General features: G+C 36.8%; 1 long non-coding RNA gene across 1 annotated transcript in view; it reads right to left on the bottom strand.

Annotated features, from left to right (window-relative positions):
• Positions 1–941: 941 nt before the first annotated feature.
• The window catches only part of LOC136792364 (uncharacterized), a 47855-nt gene continuing 31732 nt past the window's right edge, over positions 942–17064 (bottom strand). Inside the window, exon 3 of the long non-coding RNA XR_010836035.1 lies at positions 942–970. This is a non-coding gene — a long non-coding RNA (uncharacterized lncRNA). The remainder of the gene's footprint in view (positions 971–17064) is intronic.

Raw genomic sequence — 17064 nt, 5'->3', positions numbered from 1 at the left:
GTAGGGCAAAAGAAAAAAGAAATAACAGAGACAAAAGAATAGGGACAGGACCTGCACCTCTGGGAGGGAGCTGTGAAGGAGGAAAAGTTTCCACACACTAGGAAGCCTCTTCACTGGCAGAGACTGAGGGGTGGCAGAGGGGAAGCTTCAGAGCCACGGAGGAGAGTGCAGCAACAGAGGTGTGGAGGGCAAAGCGGAGAGATTCCCGCACAGAGGATCAGTGCCAACCAGCACTCATCAGCCCGAGAGGCTTGTCTGCTCACCTGCTGGGGTGGATGGGGGCTGGGAGCTGAGGCTAGGGCTTCGGAGGTCAGATCCCAGGGAGAGGACTGGGGTTGGCTGCATGAACACAGCCTGAAGGGGACTAGCGTGCCACAGCTAGCTGGGAGGGAGTCTGGGGAAAAGTCTGGAACTGCCTAAGAGGCAAGAGACAATTGTTTCAGGGTATGAAATGAGAGGGGATTCACAACACCACTCAGACAAGCTCCAGAGATGGGCGCAAGCCACAGCTATCAGAGACAGGCATGAAACACTAAGACTGGTGCTACAGCCACCAAGAAGCCTGTGTGCAAACACAGGTAACTATCCACACCTTCCCTCCAGGGAGCCTGTGCAGCCCCCCACTGCCAGGGTCATGTGATCCAGGGACAAGTTCCCCAGGAGATCACATGGCATGCCTCAGGCTGTTGCAACATCATGCCAACCTCTGCCTCGCCGGCTCGCCCTGAAACCTGTACCACATCCTCCCCCTAGCCTCAATGAGCCAGAGCCCCCTATTCAGCTGTTAATTTAACTGCATCCTGTGTGAGCAAAGAACATATGCCATCAGGTGACTTACATGCAGAGGCGGGGTCAAATCCAAAGCTGAACCCCAGGAGCTGTGTGAACAAAGAAGAGAAAAGGACATCTCTCCCAGCAGCCTCAGGAGCAGTGGATTTAATCTCCACAATCAACTTGATGTACCTTGCATCTGTAGAATACCAGAATAGACAATGAATCATTTCAAAATTGAGGCAGTGGACTTTGGGAGCAATGATATATATATTTTTTCCTTTATTCTCTTTTTGTGAGTGTGTAAGTGTATGTGTCTTTGTGTGATATTGTCTGTTTAGCTTTGCTTTTACTATCTGTCCTAGGGTTCTGTCTGTCTGTCTTTTTGTTTGTGTTGTTTTGTTTTTGTTTTTTTCTATAGTTTTTAGAGCTTGTTATCATGGGTGGATATGTGTTTTGGTTTGGTTGCCTTCTTTCTTTCTTCTTTCTTCTGTTTTTTTATTACCTTTTAATATTTTTATTTTTTAAAAATATTTTTTATTTTAATAACTTTATTTTATTTTATTCTTTCTTTCTTTCTTTTTTTCTCCCTTTTTTTCTGAGCCATGTGGCTGACAGTGTCTTGGTGCTATGACCGGGTGTCAGGCCTGTGCCTCGGAGGTGGGAGAGTGGAGTTCAGGACATTGGTCCACCAGAGACATCCCAGCTCCCCATAATATCAAAGAGCGAAAGTTCTCCCAGAGATCTCCATCTCAATGTTAAGACCCAGCTCCACTCAACGACCAGCAAGCTACAGTGCTGGACACCCTATGCCAAACAACTAGCAAGACAGGAACATATCCCAACCATTAGCATGAACAACAAAAGAAATAAAATTAAAAATTCTCTAGAAGGAATCAATAGCAGAATAACTGAGGCAGAAGAATGGATAAGTTACCTGGAAGATAAAAGAGTGAAAATAACTACTACAGAGCAGAATAAAGAAAAAAGAATGAAAAGAACTGAGGACAGTCTCAGAAACCTCTGGGACAACATTTAACACACCAACATTTGAATTATAGGGGTCCCAGAAGAAGAAGAGAAAAAGAAAGGGACTGAAAAAATATTTGAAGAGATTATAGTTGAAAAATTCCCTAATATGGGAAAGGAAATAGTTACTCCAGTCCAGGAAGCGCAGAGCCCCATACAAGATAAATCCAAAGACAAACATGCCAACACACATATTAATCAAGCTATCAAAAATTAAATACAGGGCTTTCCTGGTGGCGCAGTGGTTGAGAGTCTGCCTGCTGATGCAGGGGGCGTGAGTTCGTGCCCCTGTCTGGGAGGATCCCACGTGCCACATTGCAGCTGGGCCCATGAGCCGTGGCCGCTGGGCCTGCGTGTCCGGAGCCTCTGCTCCACAATGGGAAACAACGCGGCAGTGAGAGGCCCGTGTAGCACAAAAAAAAAAAAAAAAAAAAAAAAAAAAAAAAAAAAAATTAAATACAAATAAAAAATATTAAAAGCAGCAAGGGAAAAACAACAAATAACATAAAAGGGAATCCCCATAAGGTTAATAGCTTATCTTTCAGCAGAAATTCTTCAAGCCATAAGGGAGTGGCAGGACATATTGAAAGTGATGAAAGGGAAAAACCTACACCAAGATTAGTCTAGCAAGCAAGGATCTCATTAAGATTCAACGGAGAAATTAAAACCTTTACAGACAAGCAAAAGCTAAGAGAATTCAGAACCACCAAACCAGCTTTGCAACAAATGCTAGAGGAACTTCTCTAGTCAGGAAACATAAGAGAAGGAAAAGATCTACAATAACAAACCCAAAACAATTAAGAAAATGGTAATAGGAATATACATATCGATAACTACCTTAAATGTAAGTGGATTAAATGCTCTAACCAAAAGACATAGACTGGCTGAATGGATATAAAAACAAGACCAGTAAATATGCTGTCTACAAGAGACCCACTTCAGACCTAGGGACACATATAGACTGAAAGTGAGGGGATGGAAAAAGACATTCCATGCAAATGGAAATCAAAAGAAAGCTGGAGTAGCAATTCTCATATCAGACAAAATAGACTTCAAAATAAAGACTATTACAAGCGAAAAAGAAGGACAGAAAACAATGATCAAGGGGTCAATCCAAGAAGAAGATATAACAATTGTAAATATTTATGCATCCAGCATAGGAGCACTTCAATACTTAAGGCAAATGCTAACAGCCATAAAAGGGGAAATCGACAGTAAAACAATAATAGTAGGTGAATTTAACACCCCATTTTCACCAATGGACAGATCATCCAGACAGAAAATAAGGAAACACAAGCTTTAAATGATGCTTAAACAAGATGGACACGATGATATTTATAGGACATTCCATCCAAAAACAACAGAATACACTTTCTTTTCCAGGGCTCACAGAACATTCTCCAGGATATATCATATCTTGGGTCACAAGTCAAGCCTTGGTAAATTTAAGAAAATTGAAATCATATCAAGTATCTATTCTGACCACAAGGGTATAAGACTAGATATCAATTACAGGAAAAAAATCTGTTAAAAATACAAACACATGGAGGCTAAACAATACATTACTAAATAACCAAGAGATCATTGAAGAAATCAAGGAGGAAGTCTCAAAATACCTAGAAACAAATGACAATGAAAGCACGACAACTCAAAACCTATGGGATGCAGCAAAAGCAGTTCTAAGAGAGAAATTTGTAGCAATACAATCCTACCTCAAGAAACAAGAAACATCTCAAATAAACAACCTAACCTTATACCTAAAGAAAGCAATTCAAGAAAGAAGAAAAAAACCCCACAAAGTTAGCAGAAGGAAAGAAATCATAAAGATCAGATAAGAAATAAATGAAAAAGAAATGAAGGAAACAATAGCAAAGATCAATAAAACTAAAAGCTGGTTCTTTGAGAAGATTAACAAAATTGATAAACCATTAGCCAGACTCATTAAGAAAAAAGGGGAGAAAACTCAAATCGGCAGAATTAGAAATGAAAAAGGAGAAGTAACAACTGACACTGCAGAAATACAAAGGATCATGAGAGATTACTACAAGCAACAATATGCCAATAAAATGGACAACCCAGAAGACATGGACAAATTCTTAGAAAAGCACAACCTTCCGAGACTGAACCAGGAAGAAATAGAAATTATAAACAGACCAATCACAAGCACTGAAATTGAGACTGTGATTACAAATCTTCCAGCAGAGGCTTCCCTGGTGGCACAGTGGTTGAGAGTCCACCTGGCGATGCAGGGAACACGGGCTCATGCCCCGGTTTGGGAAGATACCACATGCTGTGGAGCAGCTAGGCCCAGGAGCCATGGCCGCTGAGCCTGCATGCCCGGAACCTGTGCTCCGCAATGGGAGAGGCCACAACAGTGAGAGAGGCCTGCGTACCGCAAAAACAAACAAACAAACAAACAAACAAACAAAAAAAACTTCCAACAAACAAAAGCCCAGGAACAGATGGCTTCACAGGTGAATTCTGTCAAACATTTAGAGAGCTAACACCTATCCTTCTCAAACTCTTCCAAAATATAGCAGAGGGAGGAACACTCCCAAACTCATTATATAAGGCCACCATCAACCTGATACCAAAACCAGACAAAGATGTCACAAAGAAAGAAAACTACAGGCCAAAAATCACTGATGAACATAGATGCAAAAATCCTCAATAAAACAGTAGCAAACAGAATCCAACAGTACATTAAAAGGATCATACACCACGATCAAATGGGGTTTATCCCAGGAATACAAGGATTCTTCAATATATGCAAATCAATCAATGTGATACATCATATTAACAAACTGAAGAAAAAAAACCATATGATCATCTCAATAGATGGAGAAAAAGCTTTTGAGAAAATTCAACATCAATTTATGATAAAAACCCTCCAGAAAGTAGGCATAGAGGGAAGTTACCTCAACATAATAAAGGCCATATGTGGCAAACCCACAGCCAGCATCATTCTCAATGGTGAAAAACTGAAACCATTTCCACTAGATCAGGAGCAAGACAAGGTTGCCCGCTCTTACCACTATTGTTCAACATAGTTTTGGAAGTTTTCACCACAGCAATCAGAGAAGAAAAAGAAATAAAAGGAACCCAAATTGGAAAAGAAGAAATAAAGCTGTCACTGCAAATGACATGATACTATACATAGAGAATCATAAAGATGCTACCAGTAAACTATAGAGCTAATCAATGAATTTGGTAAAGTAGCAGGTTACAAAATGAATGCACAAAAACGTCTTGCATTCCTATACACTAGTGATGAAAAATCTGAAATTAAGGAAACACTCCCATTTACCATTACAACAAAAAGAATAAAATACCTAGGAATAAACCTACCTAAGGAGACAAAAGACCTGTATGCAGAAAACTATCAGACACTGATGATGATTCAAACAGATGGAGAGATATACCATGTTCTTGCATTGGAAGAATCAACACTGTGACAATGACTATACTACCCAAAGCAATCAACAGATTCAACGCAATCCCTATCAAATTACCAATGGCATTTTTTCACAGAACTAGAACAAAAGACTTCACAGTTTGTACGGAAACACAAAAGACACCGAATAGCCAAAGCAATCTTGAGAAAGAAAAATGGAGCTGGAGGTATCAGGCTCCCTGACTTCAGACTATACTACAAAGCTACAGTAATCAAGACAGTATGGTACCAGCACAAAAACAGAAATATAGATCAATGGAACAGGATAGAAAGCCCAGAGACAAACCCATGCACACATGGTCACCTTATTTTTGATAAAGGAGGCAAGAATATACAATGGAGAAAAGACAGCTTCTTCAATAAGTGGTGCTGGGAAAACTGGACAGCTACATGTAAAAGTATGAAATTAGAATACTCCCTAACACCATACACAAAAATAAACTCAACATGGATTAAAGACCTAAATGTAAAACCGGACACTATAAATCTCTTAGAGGAAACCATAGGAAGAAAAGTCTTCGACATAAATCACAGCAAGATCCTTTTTGACCCACCTCTTAGAGAAATGGAAATAAAGACAAAAATAAACAAATGAGACCTAATGAAACTTAAAAGCTTTTGCACAGCAAAGGAAACCATAAACAAGATGAAAAGACAGCCCTCAGACTGGGAGAAAATATTTGCAAATGAAGCAACTGACAAAGGATTAATCTCCAAAATTTACAAGCAGCTCATGCAGCTCAGTAAGACCTAAATAGACATTTCTCCAAAGAAGATATACAGATAGCCAACAAACACATGAAAGAATGCACAACATCACTAATCATTAAAGAAATGCAAATCAAAACTACATGAGTTATCACCTCACACCAGTCAGAACGGCGATCATCAAAAAATATACAAACAGTAAATGCTGGAGAGGGTGTGGAGAAAAGGGAACCGTCTTGCACTGTTGGTGGGAATGTAAATTGTTACAGTCACTATGGAGAACAATATGGAGGTTCCTTAAAAAACTAAAAATAGAACTACCATGTGACCCAGCAATCCCAGTCCTGGGCATATACCCTGAGAAAACCATAATTCAAAAAGAGTCATGTACCACAATGTTCATTTCAGCTCTATTTACAATAGCCAGGACATGGAAGCAACCTAAGTGTCCATCGACAGATGAATGGATAAAGAAGATGTGGCATATATATACAATGAAATATTACTCAGCCACAAAAAGAAATGAAACTGAGTTATTTGTAATGAGGTGGATGGACCTAGAGTCTGTCATACAGAGTGAAGTAAGTCAGAAAGATAAAAACAAATACCATATGCTAACACATATATATGGAATCTAAAAACAACAACAAAAAATGGTAGGGGCAGGAAAGGGATAGAGATGCAGACATACAGAATGGACTTGAGGACACAGGGAGGGGGAAGGGTAAGCTGGGATGAAGTGAGAGAGTGACATGGACTTATATATACTACCAAATGTAAAACTGATAGCTAGTGGGAAGCAGCCGCACAGCAAAGGGAAATCAGCTCAGTGCTTTGTGCCCACCTAGAGGAGTGGGATAGGGAGGGTGGGAGGGAGACATAAGAGGGAGGAGATATGGGGATATATGTATATGTAGAGCTGATTCACTTTGTTATAAAGCAGAAATTAACACACCATTGTAAAGCAATTATACTCCAATAAATATGTTTTTTAAAAAATTAGGGACTTAGTGGCAACTAGATAATCTCCAAGGTCATTTTTGGCTCTGGCATTTCATGTCGAAAGGTGCCAAAACTATCAAGAGTGGTATTAAACAAAGAATGAATAAGCAACCTCAGATACTATAGCCACATAAATAATAATAGCATTTTTCAAGGCCATAAAAGGCCCTATGTCAAAGGATTTTTATATACTATTATAATTTTTTAAACTATTTTGCAGGGTAGTAATCCACATACAAATGAGAGAATTTAAGCATTAGAGAGGTTAAGTGATTTACCAGAAATTGCTGATAAGCAACGAAACAAGGCTTCAAACTTCAAAGTGCTAGATATAGAGCCACTGTTTTTCCCAACATATCAAATATTTTGCCCAGCTTAAGGAGATAGTTGACAAGGCCTGATTAAAAATGACTCTTTGTATTCTAGCCTTTATACATTGAGAAAATGAAATTGGACTGCAACTCATAGATTCATAAAACCTTTCATTTCTTAATATAATATTTCCTGGTAATTACAACCAGTATAGAGTTGGGTGTCACACATCACTTGTATTACTGAGAAGACATTCTCAAGTTTTGAATTTTAAAAGCAAATATTACTGTTAAAATAAAATCAGGTTAAAAATAAAAAGTAATTCTAGAAATATTTAATTTCAGAATTTCTTTTTTTTTTTTTTTTTTCAGAAACAGATGTTCAAAAGGACTGGTTGCTGCTGGAAAGTATTCACCTTCCACATGCCACCTATAATGTGATTATGAGCCTTGTAAGATATCCAGGCTGGTGTAATACAACGATTCCCTTAATAGCATGTACCTAAAATTTGCTTTTGTATGAAGGAAAATAAAATTCATGGAATCGGATAATGTAGCCATTTTATTTCAAACTGCTTTATTTTTACTAGCTAGGACTAATAAAATATTCAATCGATTCTACATTTACTTTTAGAAATCTTTACATGCCTCCCTAGTTAGAGATCACAGGTGAATAAACAGCAAAACAGGTGAATCAGAGGAAATAGATGCCTATTGTGTTGAAAGGTAGTGAAACTTTTTGCATATGATTTAAATTATAAAGTATTTGCTTCAGAGGATGATACGATATTCTAGCCAGTGTAAGAATGACAGTAATTTACTATCTTAGGGACAAGAACTTTGGAGAGATGATTATCATAGGAGATAAAAGATGAGAACTCTTTCCACTGGCCCTAAAAACTCTTTTAAGAACCACCTGTTATGAAAATATTCTAAACCTTTTTAGCTCTGGGCCACATACAAGAAGACCCTATGGCCTTAGTGAGACAGAAATATGAAAGCTGAGTCACAGTGTGGTCTCTCAGTAATTGGTTCAAACCCTCTCCAGAATTTCTGAGCTTTTAAACCCACAAGATTTTCTCATGGAAAATTACAGTATTCTGGATCCTTAACAGGAGTGTAAAAACAATTAAGGGCCTAATTGCTCTGGTAGGACTCCCAGCACTGTGTTGAATAAAAGTGGTCAGAGAGGACACCCTTGCCTTGTTCCTTATCTTAGAGGAAAAGCCTTTAGTTTTTTAGTGTTAAGATGTTAACTGTGGGCTTTTCATACAAGGCCTTTACTATGCTGAGGTAATATCTTTCCATTCCTAGTTTGTTGAGGGTTTTTGTCATGTAAGTGTGTTGAATTTTGTCAAATGCTTTTCTGCATCTATTGAGATGATCATGTGGTTCTTATCCTTCATTCTGTTAATATGGTGTATCATATTAATTGATTTGCACATGTGGACCCATCCTCATATCCCAAGGATAAATCATGATGTGTGAGCCTTTTAATGTGTTATTGAATTGAGTTTGCTAGTATTTTATTGAGAGTTTTTGCACCTATGGTCACTGGGGGTTTTGGCACATAGGTTTTTTTTGTAGTGCCTTTATCTGGCTTTGGTATCAGAGCAATGCTGGCCTCATAAAATGAGTTTGGAAGTATTCTCTCCTCTTCAGTATTTTTGGGAAGGATTGGCATTAATACTTTTTAAAATATTTAGTAGAACTCACAAGTAAAGTCATCTGATCCTGGATACATAAATAAAATGTGGAGCATACATATAATGCAATATTATTCAGCCTTAAAAAAGAAGGAAATCCTGCAATATGTAACAACATGTATAAATCAGGAGTACATTATGCGAGGTGAAATAAGTCAGTCACATAAGGATGAATACTGTATTATTCCACTCATATGAGTTATCTAAAAGAATCAAACTCACAGAAGCAAAGAGCAGAATAGTGGAATTTCCAGGGGCAGTGAGTGGGGAAATATGGAATTGCTATTTAACCAGTTATATGATTTTCATTTAAGCAAGATGAATAAGTTGTAGAGATCTTCTGCACATCGTGCCTAAAGTTATCATTACTGTATTGTACATTTAAAATTTTGTTAAAAGGGTAGATCTCATGTATGTTAAATGTTCTTACCACAATGGATGAATGAATAAGTGAATAAACAATTAAAGGAATAGGTGTCAAGAATAGATCTTTGACTTACAAAAGATAAATATTACATATTTTATATATATAATTTCAAACCAAGAGCCAACATCATGTTTATCGATAGTAATCCTAGAAGCATTTCTGTTAGAATCAGGAACAAGTCAAACATGTTCATGATCACTGTAATTATTTAACATTGTTTTGGAAATACTTACACAACTTAAATAACTTATATACTTACACAAGAAAGTATGAATTTACACTATGAATACTGATAGGAAAAAAATTCAAGAGGTTTGGTAGCTAAGGACTAAGTTCTCTTCCCTCAAGAATGTTTATAGTGGATTGACTAAAAGGGAATAAAAGCCATGCAGTAAAGCATCTATCAATTGCTTCCATCTCTAGTAGCACGTAGTGGCTTGCTCAAGAGCCAGTTCCTAATAAAACTTCCTATAACAGATGGAACATTACAGATTGCACTACTGCATTTCTGTTTTGCTTAGATTGCTTGATTCTTCGTTTTTTTCAAAGCAAATGTTCTTCTGAATAGTGTCAAATGTTTAACAGAAATTGGCAAGATCTCATATTCACCGTCATAAGACATCCAGTGTTTTGGTATCATGGTAATTCTGGCCTCATAGAAAAAGTTCAAAAGTATTCCCTCCTCTTAGATTTTTGGAAGTATTTCTGAAGAAGGTATATTTCTTCCTCAAATGTTCAGTAGAATTCACCAGTGAAGTCATCTGTACCTGAAGTTTCTTCATGGAAAAAAAATTAACTACAATTTCAACTTCTATAATAGATACAGGGCTATTCAGATGATCTTTTTCTTCTTGAGTGACCTTTGATAATTTGTGTTTTTCACAGAAGTTATCCATTTTACCTAAGTTGTCTAATTTATTGGTTTGAAGTTGTTTACCTATTATTTTATTAATCTGTAGAATTGCAGTCATCTTTTAAAGAGACAATGCTTGTCTTTGTTATTTCCTAAACCATATCTAAAAGTCAGATTTTATACATGTGTCAATGAGAAGATACTTATATGTAAGTCACACTCATAGATAGGCTACTTGCCGCCACGTGCAGCCCAGATTTTTAGAACTAGAGCATTCTACTAACATCTAGGCTTTTGGTTTTGTGAGTTCAACCCAAGTAGAATAATGACAGTGTAGAAGGGAGCATAAAGATTATGTGATTTAACAAGAGAAGAATGTGTCTGTACGCATAATGTCACACAGTAAACTGCAAACAGAGCCACAGCTAAAAATAATGACTCCAGACTTTATACTTAACTTCTTTCCACTATAATATGCTATTTTCTAACCTTGTTACATTAAACTGTCATAGTGTTACCTAAATTTAATATTCTACTACAAAATGAAACATTTTATTATTTTATTTTATGTATTTTTTTATATAGTTCCCTGTGTTATACAGTAGGACCTTGTTTATCAATTCTGTATATAATAGTTTGCATGTGAAAAGCTAATTTTAAATCACAAAATGCCAGCTCATGTTTAGGTTCCCAAGGAAGAGTTTTGATTACTGATAACTTGATTAAATCACAAAGACCTGGTGATTTTCTTTCTTCTTTCTTTTCTTTCTCTTTCTTTCTTTCTTTCTTTCTTTCTCTCTCTCTCTCTCTCTCTCTCTCTCTCTCTCTCTCTCTCTCTCTCTCTCTCTCCTCTCTCTCTCTCTCTCTCTCTCTCTCTCTCTCTCTCTCTCTCTCTCTCTCTCTCTCTCTCTCTCTCTCTCTCTCTCATTAGTTATCTATCTTATACCTATTACTGTATATATGTCAATCCCAATCTCCCAATTCATCCCACCACCACCCGCCTCAAAGCTTTCTCCCCTTGGTGTCCATACATTTATTCTCTACATCTGTGTCTCTATTTCTCCCTTGCAAACTGGTTCATCTGAACCATATTTCTAGATTACACATATATGCGTTAATATATACTTGTTTTTCTTTCTGACTTACTTCACTTTGCATGACAGTCTCTAGGTCCAACCAAGTCTCTACAAATGACCCAATTTCATTCCTTATAATGGCTGAGTAATATTCCATTGTATATATAAAACACATCTTCTTATCCATTTGTCTGTCTATGGGCATATGGGTTGATTCTATGACCTGGCTATTGTAAATACTGCTGTAATAAACATTGGGGTGCATCTGTCTTTTTGAATTATGGTTTTCTCTGGGTATATGCTCAGTAGTAGGATTGCTGGGTCATATGGTAATTCTATTTTTAGTTTTTTTGAGTTTTCTTTGTGGTTTTTTTTGTGGTATGCGGGCCCCTCACTGTTGTGGCCTCTCCTGTTGTGGAGCACAGGCTCCGGACACGCAGGCTCAGCAGCCATGGCACATGGGCCTAGCCACTCCGCGGCATGTGGGATCTTCCCAGACCGGGGCATGAACCTGTGTCCCCTGCATCAGCAGGCGGACTCTCAACCACTGCGCCACCAGGGAAGCCCTATTTTTAGTTTTATAAGGAACCTCCATACTGTTCTCCATAGTGGCTGTATCAATTTACATTCCACCAACAGTGCAAGAGGGTTCCCTTTTCTCCACACCCTCTCCAGCATTTATTGTTTGTAGATTTTTTGATGACGGCCATTCTGACTGGTGTGAGGTGAAACCTCATTGTAGTTTTGATTTCCATTTCTCTAATAATTAGTGATGGTAAGCAGCTTTTCATGTGCCTCTTGGCCATCTGTATGTTTTCTTTGCAGAAATGTCTATTTAGGTCTTCTGACCATTTTGGGATTGGGTTACTTGTTTTTTTTAACACTGAGCTGCAAGAGCTGTTTATGTATTTTGGAGACTAATCTTATGTTTGTTGATTCGTTTGCAAATATTTTCCCCCATTCTGAGGGTTGTCTTTTCATCTTGTTTATAGTTTCCTTTGCTGTGCAAAAGCTTTTAAGTTTCATTAGATCTCAATTGTTACTTTTGTTTTTATTTCCATTACTCTAGGAGGTAATAGATTAGTTGACCACAGGTGCGTGGGTTTATCTCTTGGCCTTCTATCTTGTTCCATTGATCTATATTTCTGTTGTTGTGCCAGTACCATATTGTCTGGATTACTGTAGCTTTGTAGTACAGTCTGAAGCCAAGGAACCTGATTCCTCCAGCTCCATTTTTTCCCCTCAAGATTGTTATGGCTATTTGGTATCTTTCTTGGCTCCATAAAAATTTTAAGATATTTTGTTCTATTTCTGTAAAAAATGCCACTGGTAATTTGATAGGGATTGCATTGAATCTGTAGATTGCTTTGGGTAGTATATTCATTTTCACAATATTGATTCTTCCAATCCAAGAACATTGTATATCTCTCCATCTGTTTATGTCATCTTTGATTTCTTTCATCAGTTTCTTAGAGTTTTCTGACTACAGGTCTTTTACCTCCTTAGGTAGGTTTATTCCTAGGTATTTTATTCTCTTTCTTGCAATGGTGAATGGGATTGTTTCTTTAATTTCTCTTTCTGATCTTTCGTTGTTAGTGTATAGGAATTCAAGAGATTTCTGTGCATTAATTTTGTATCCTACAACTTTACCAAATTCATTGATTAGTGCTAGTAGTTTTCTGGTGGCATCTTTAGGATTTTCTATGTATCGTACCATGTCACCTGCCAACAGTGACAGCGCTTTTTCTTTTCCAATTTGTATTCCTTTCATTTCTTTTCCTTCTCTGATTGCCATGGCCAGGACTTCCAAAACTATGTTGAATAATATGGGTGGGAGTGGACATCCTTGTCTTCTTCCTGATCTTAGAGGAAATGCTTTCAGTTTTTCACCATTGAGAACAATGTTGCTGTGGGTTTGTTATATATGGCCTTTATTATGCTGAGGTAAGGTCCTTCTATGCCTCCTTTCCAGAAAGTTTTTATCATAAAATAGTGTTGAACTTTTTCAAAAGCTTTTTCTCCATCTATTGAGATGATCATATGGTTTTTATTCTTCAATTTGTTAACATGGTGTATCACATTGATTGATTTGTGAATATTGAAGAATTCTTGCATCCCTAGGATAAATCCCACTTGATCCTGGTGTATGATCCTTTTAATGTGTTGTTGGATTTAGTTTGCTAAGATTTTGTTGAGGATTTTTATATCTATATTCATCAGTGATATTGGTCTCTAATTTTCTTTTTTTGTATATCTTTGTCTGGTTTTGGTATCAGGGTGATGGTGGCCTCATAGAATGACTCTGGGAGTGTTCCTCCCTCTGCTATCTGTTGGAAGAGTTTGAGAAGGATAGGTGTTAGCTCTTCTCTAAATGTTTGATAGAATTCGCCTGTGAAGCCATCTGGTCCTGGGCTTTTGTTTGCTGGAAGATTTTTAATCACAGTTTCAATTTCAGTGCTTGTGATTGTTCTGTTCATATTTTCTATGAGTTCCTGGTTCAGTCTTGGAAGGTTACACCTTTCTAAGAATTTGTCCATTTCTTCCAGGTTGTCCATTTTATTGGCATAGCATTGCTTGCAGTCGTCTCTTAGGATGCTTTGTATTTCCATGGTGTCTGTTGTAACTTCTCCTTTTTCATTTCTAATTTTATTGATTTGAGTCCTCTCCCTCTTTTTCTTGATGAGTCTGGCTAAAGGTTTATCAATTTTGTTTATCTTCTCAAAGAACCAGCTTTTAGTTTCATTGATCTTTGCTATTGTTTTCTTTGTTTCTATTTCATTTATTTCTGCTCTGATATTTATGATTTCTTTCCTTCTATTAACTTTGGTTTTTGTTTGTTCTTCTTTCTCTAGTTCCTTTAGGTGTAAGGTTAGATTATTTGAGAGTTTTCTTGTTTCTTGACGTAGGATAGTATTGCTATAAACTTCCCCCTTAGAACTGCTTTTGCTGCATCCCTTAGGTTTTGGATCATAGTGTTTTCATTGTCATTTGTGTCTAGGTATATTTTGATTTCCTCTTTGATTTCTTCAGTGATCTCTTGGCTATTTAGTAACGTATTGTTTAGCCACCATGTGTTTCTGTTTTTTTCCCTGTTATTGATTTCTAATCTTATAGTATTGTGGTTGGAAAAGATGCTTGATATGATTTCAATTTTCTTAAATTTACTGAGGGTTGATTTGTGACCCAAGATATGATCTATCCTGGAGAATGTTCCATGTGCACTTGAGTGTAATCTACTGTCTTTGGATGGAATGTCTTATAAGTATCAGTTAAATCTGCCTTGTCTATTGTGTCATTTAAAGCTTGTGTTTCCTTATTAATTTTCTATCTGGATGATCTGTCCATTGGTGTAAGTGAGGTGTTAAAGTCCTCCACTATTATTGTGTTACTGTCAATTTCCTCTTTATATCTGTTAGCATTTGCCTTATGTATTGTGGTGCTCCTATGTTGGGTGCATATATATTTAGAATGGCTATATCTTCTTCTTGGATTGATCCCTTGATCATTATGTAGTGTCCTTCCTTGCCTCTTGTAACATTCTTTATTTTAAAGTCTATTTTATCTGATATGAGTATTAGTACTCCAGCTTTCTTTTTATTTACATTTGCATGTAATACATTTTTCTATCCCCTCACTTGCAGTCTGTTTGTGTCTCTAGGTCTGACATTGGTTTCTTGTAGACAGAATATATATGGGTCTTGTTTCTTATCCATTCGGTGAGCCTGTGTCTTTTGGTTGGAGCATTTAATCCATTCACATTTAAGGTAATTATCAATATGTATGTTCCTATTACCATTTTCTTAATTGTTTTGGGTTTGTTTTTGTAGGTCCTTGTCTTCTCTTGTGTTTCCCACTTAGAGAATTTCCTTTAGCATTTGTTGTAGAGCTGGTTTGGTGGTGCTGAATTCTCTTAGCTTTTGCTTGTCTGTAAAGCTTTTGACTTCTCTGTTGAATCTGAATGAGATCCTTGTCAGGTAGAGTAATACTGGTGGTAGGTTTTTGCATTTCATCACTTAAATATATCGTACCACTCCCTTCTGGCTTGTAGAATTTCTGCTGAGAAATCAGCAATTAACCTTATAGGAGTTCCCTTGTATTTTATTTGTTGTTTTTCCCTTGTTGCTTTTAATAATTTTTCTTTGTCTTTAACTTTTGTCAATTTGATTACTATGTGTCTCAGCATGTTTCTCCTTGGGTTTAGCCTGCCTGGCACTCTTTGTGCTTCCTGGATTTGGGTGGCTATTTCCTTTCCCATGTTAAGGAAGTTTTCAACTATAATCTCTTCAAATATTTTCTCAGGTCCTTTCTCTCTCTCTTCTCCTTCTGGGACCCCTATAGTGTGAATGTTGGTATGTTTAATGTTGTCCCAGAGGTCTCTTAGGCTGTCTTAATTTCTTTTCATTCTTTTTTCTTTATTCTGTTCTGCAGCAGTGAATTCTACCATTCTGTCTTCCCGGTCACTTATCCGTTCTTCTGTCTCAATTATTCTGCTATTGATTCCTTCTAGTGTATTTTTCATTTTGGTTATTGTATTGTTCATCTCTGTTTGTGTGTTCTTTAATTCTTCTAGACCTTTGTTAAACATGTCTTGCATCTTCTCAAGCTTTTCCTCCATTCTTTTTTTGAGGTTCTGGATCATCTTCACTCTCATTATTCTGAATTCTTTTTCTGGAAGTTTGCTAATCTCCAGTTCATTTAGTTGTTTTTCTGGGGTTTTATCTTGTTCCTTCATCTGGTACATAATCATATGCCTTTTCATTTTGTCTGTGTTTCTGTGAATGTGGTTTTTGTTTCACAGGCTGCAGTATTGTATTTCCTTTTGCTTCTACTGTCTGCTCTCTCAAAATGAAACATTTGAGATAAAAGAATATTCTAATTTGTAAAACAACACAAATTGAAATTATCCTTTTTTTCAAATTAAACTTCATACCTTCAGTGTGTATGGCCTCCACTTAAACACATGTCAACCAACTAATCCAGCAGTTCATTTTATAAGCATTTGTCCTTTCAAGTCTGTCACATAGCTGATCTCATTACATCAATTACAGGCAAAGCAGTCAAAACTTTTATATATTACAATGGAAGGGTTGTTACTGTTCTTTTTCTTTCTTTTTTAACACACACCACTGCTTTTTATTTTTTAATGTCTTTATTGAATTTGTTACAATATTGCTTCTGTTTTATGTTTTGGTTTTTGGGCCACAAGGCATGTGGGATCTTAGCTCCACAACCAGGGATCAAACCCGCACCCCCTGCATTGGAAGGAAAAGTCTTAACCACTGACTGCTAGGGAAGTCCCATTACTGTTCTTTTTTTTTTTAAACAATTTTGATGAAGAATATTTTATATATCAGTTTTATTTTATGTCTCATAATGTTTAAAGAAACTTACTAGCTATTTAATTTAAAGGAATGAAGATAGAGATGGATAGAGACAGAGATGATAGAGGGAGAGGGAGAGAGAAATTGAGAGAGAGAGAAAGGGGTGGAGGGAAAGATTGAGGAAATAAGAGACAGTTTCCTTATTTCCTCCACTTTCAACATGAACTAAAAAAATGTTGAATGATATTCTGAAATGTTCTAAAGAATCTAAACCAAATCAATAAAATGCTTCTTCAGAGAAGCTAAAATCCTTTGGGTTGTATTTTTTATCAAGTTAAACTTAGTTATAATAAGTTACATAAGTAAAATTTTATGACAGGGACACTAGAAAGATGTCCCTCCTGCT

Source organism: Kogia breviceps, chromosome 13 (genome assembly GCF_026419965.1).
Source record: "Kogia breviceps isolate mKogBre1 chromosome 13, mKogBre1 haplotype 1, whole genome shotgun sequence".
In the NCBI taxonomy this organism is placed as follows: Eukaryota; Metazoa; Chordata; class Mammalia; order Artiodactyla; family Physeteridae; genus Kogia; species Kogia breviceps.
Note: the sequence above shows the minus strand (reverse complement) of the source record. Positions and strands in the feature narration are given on the sequence as shown.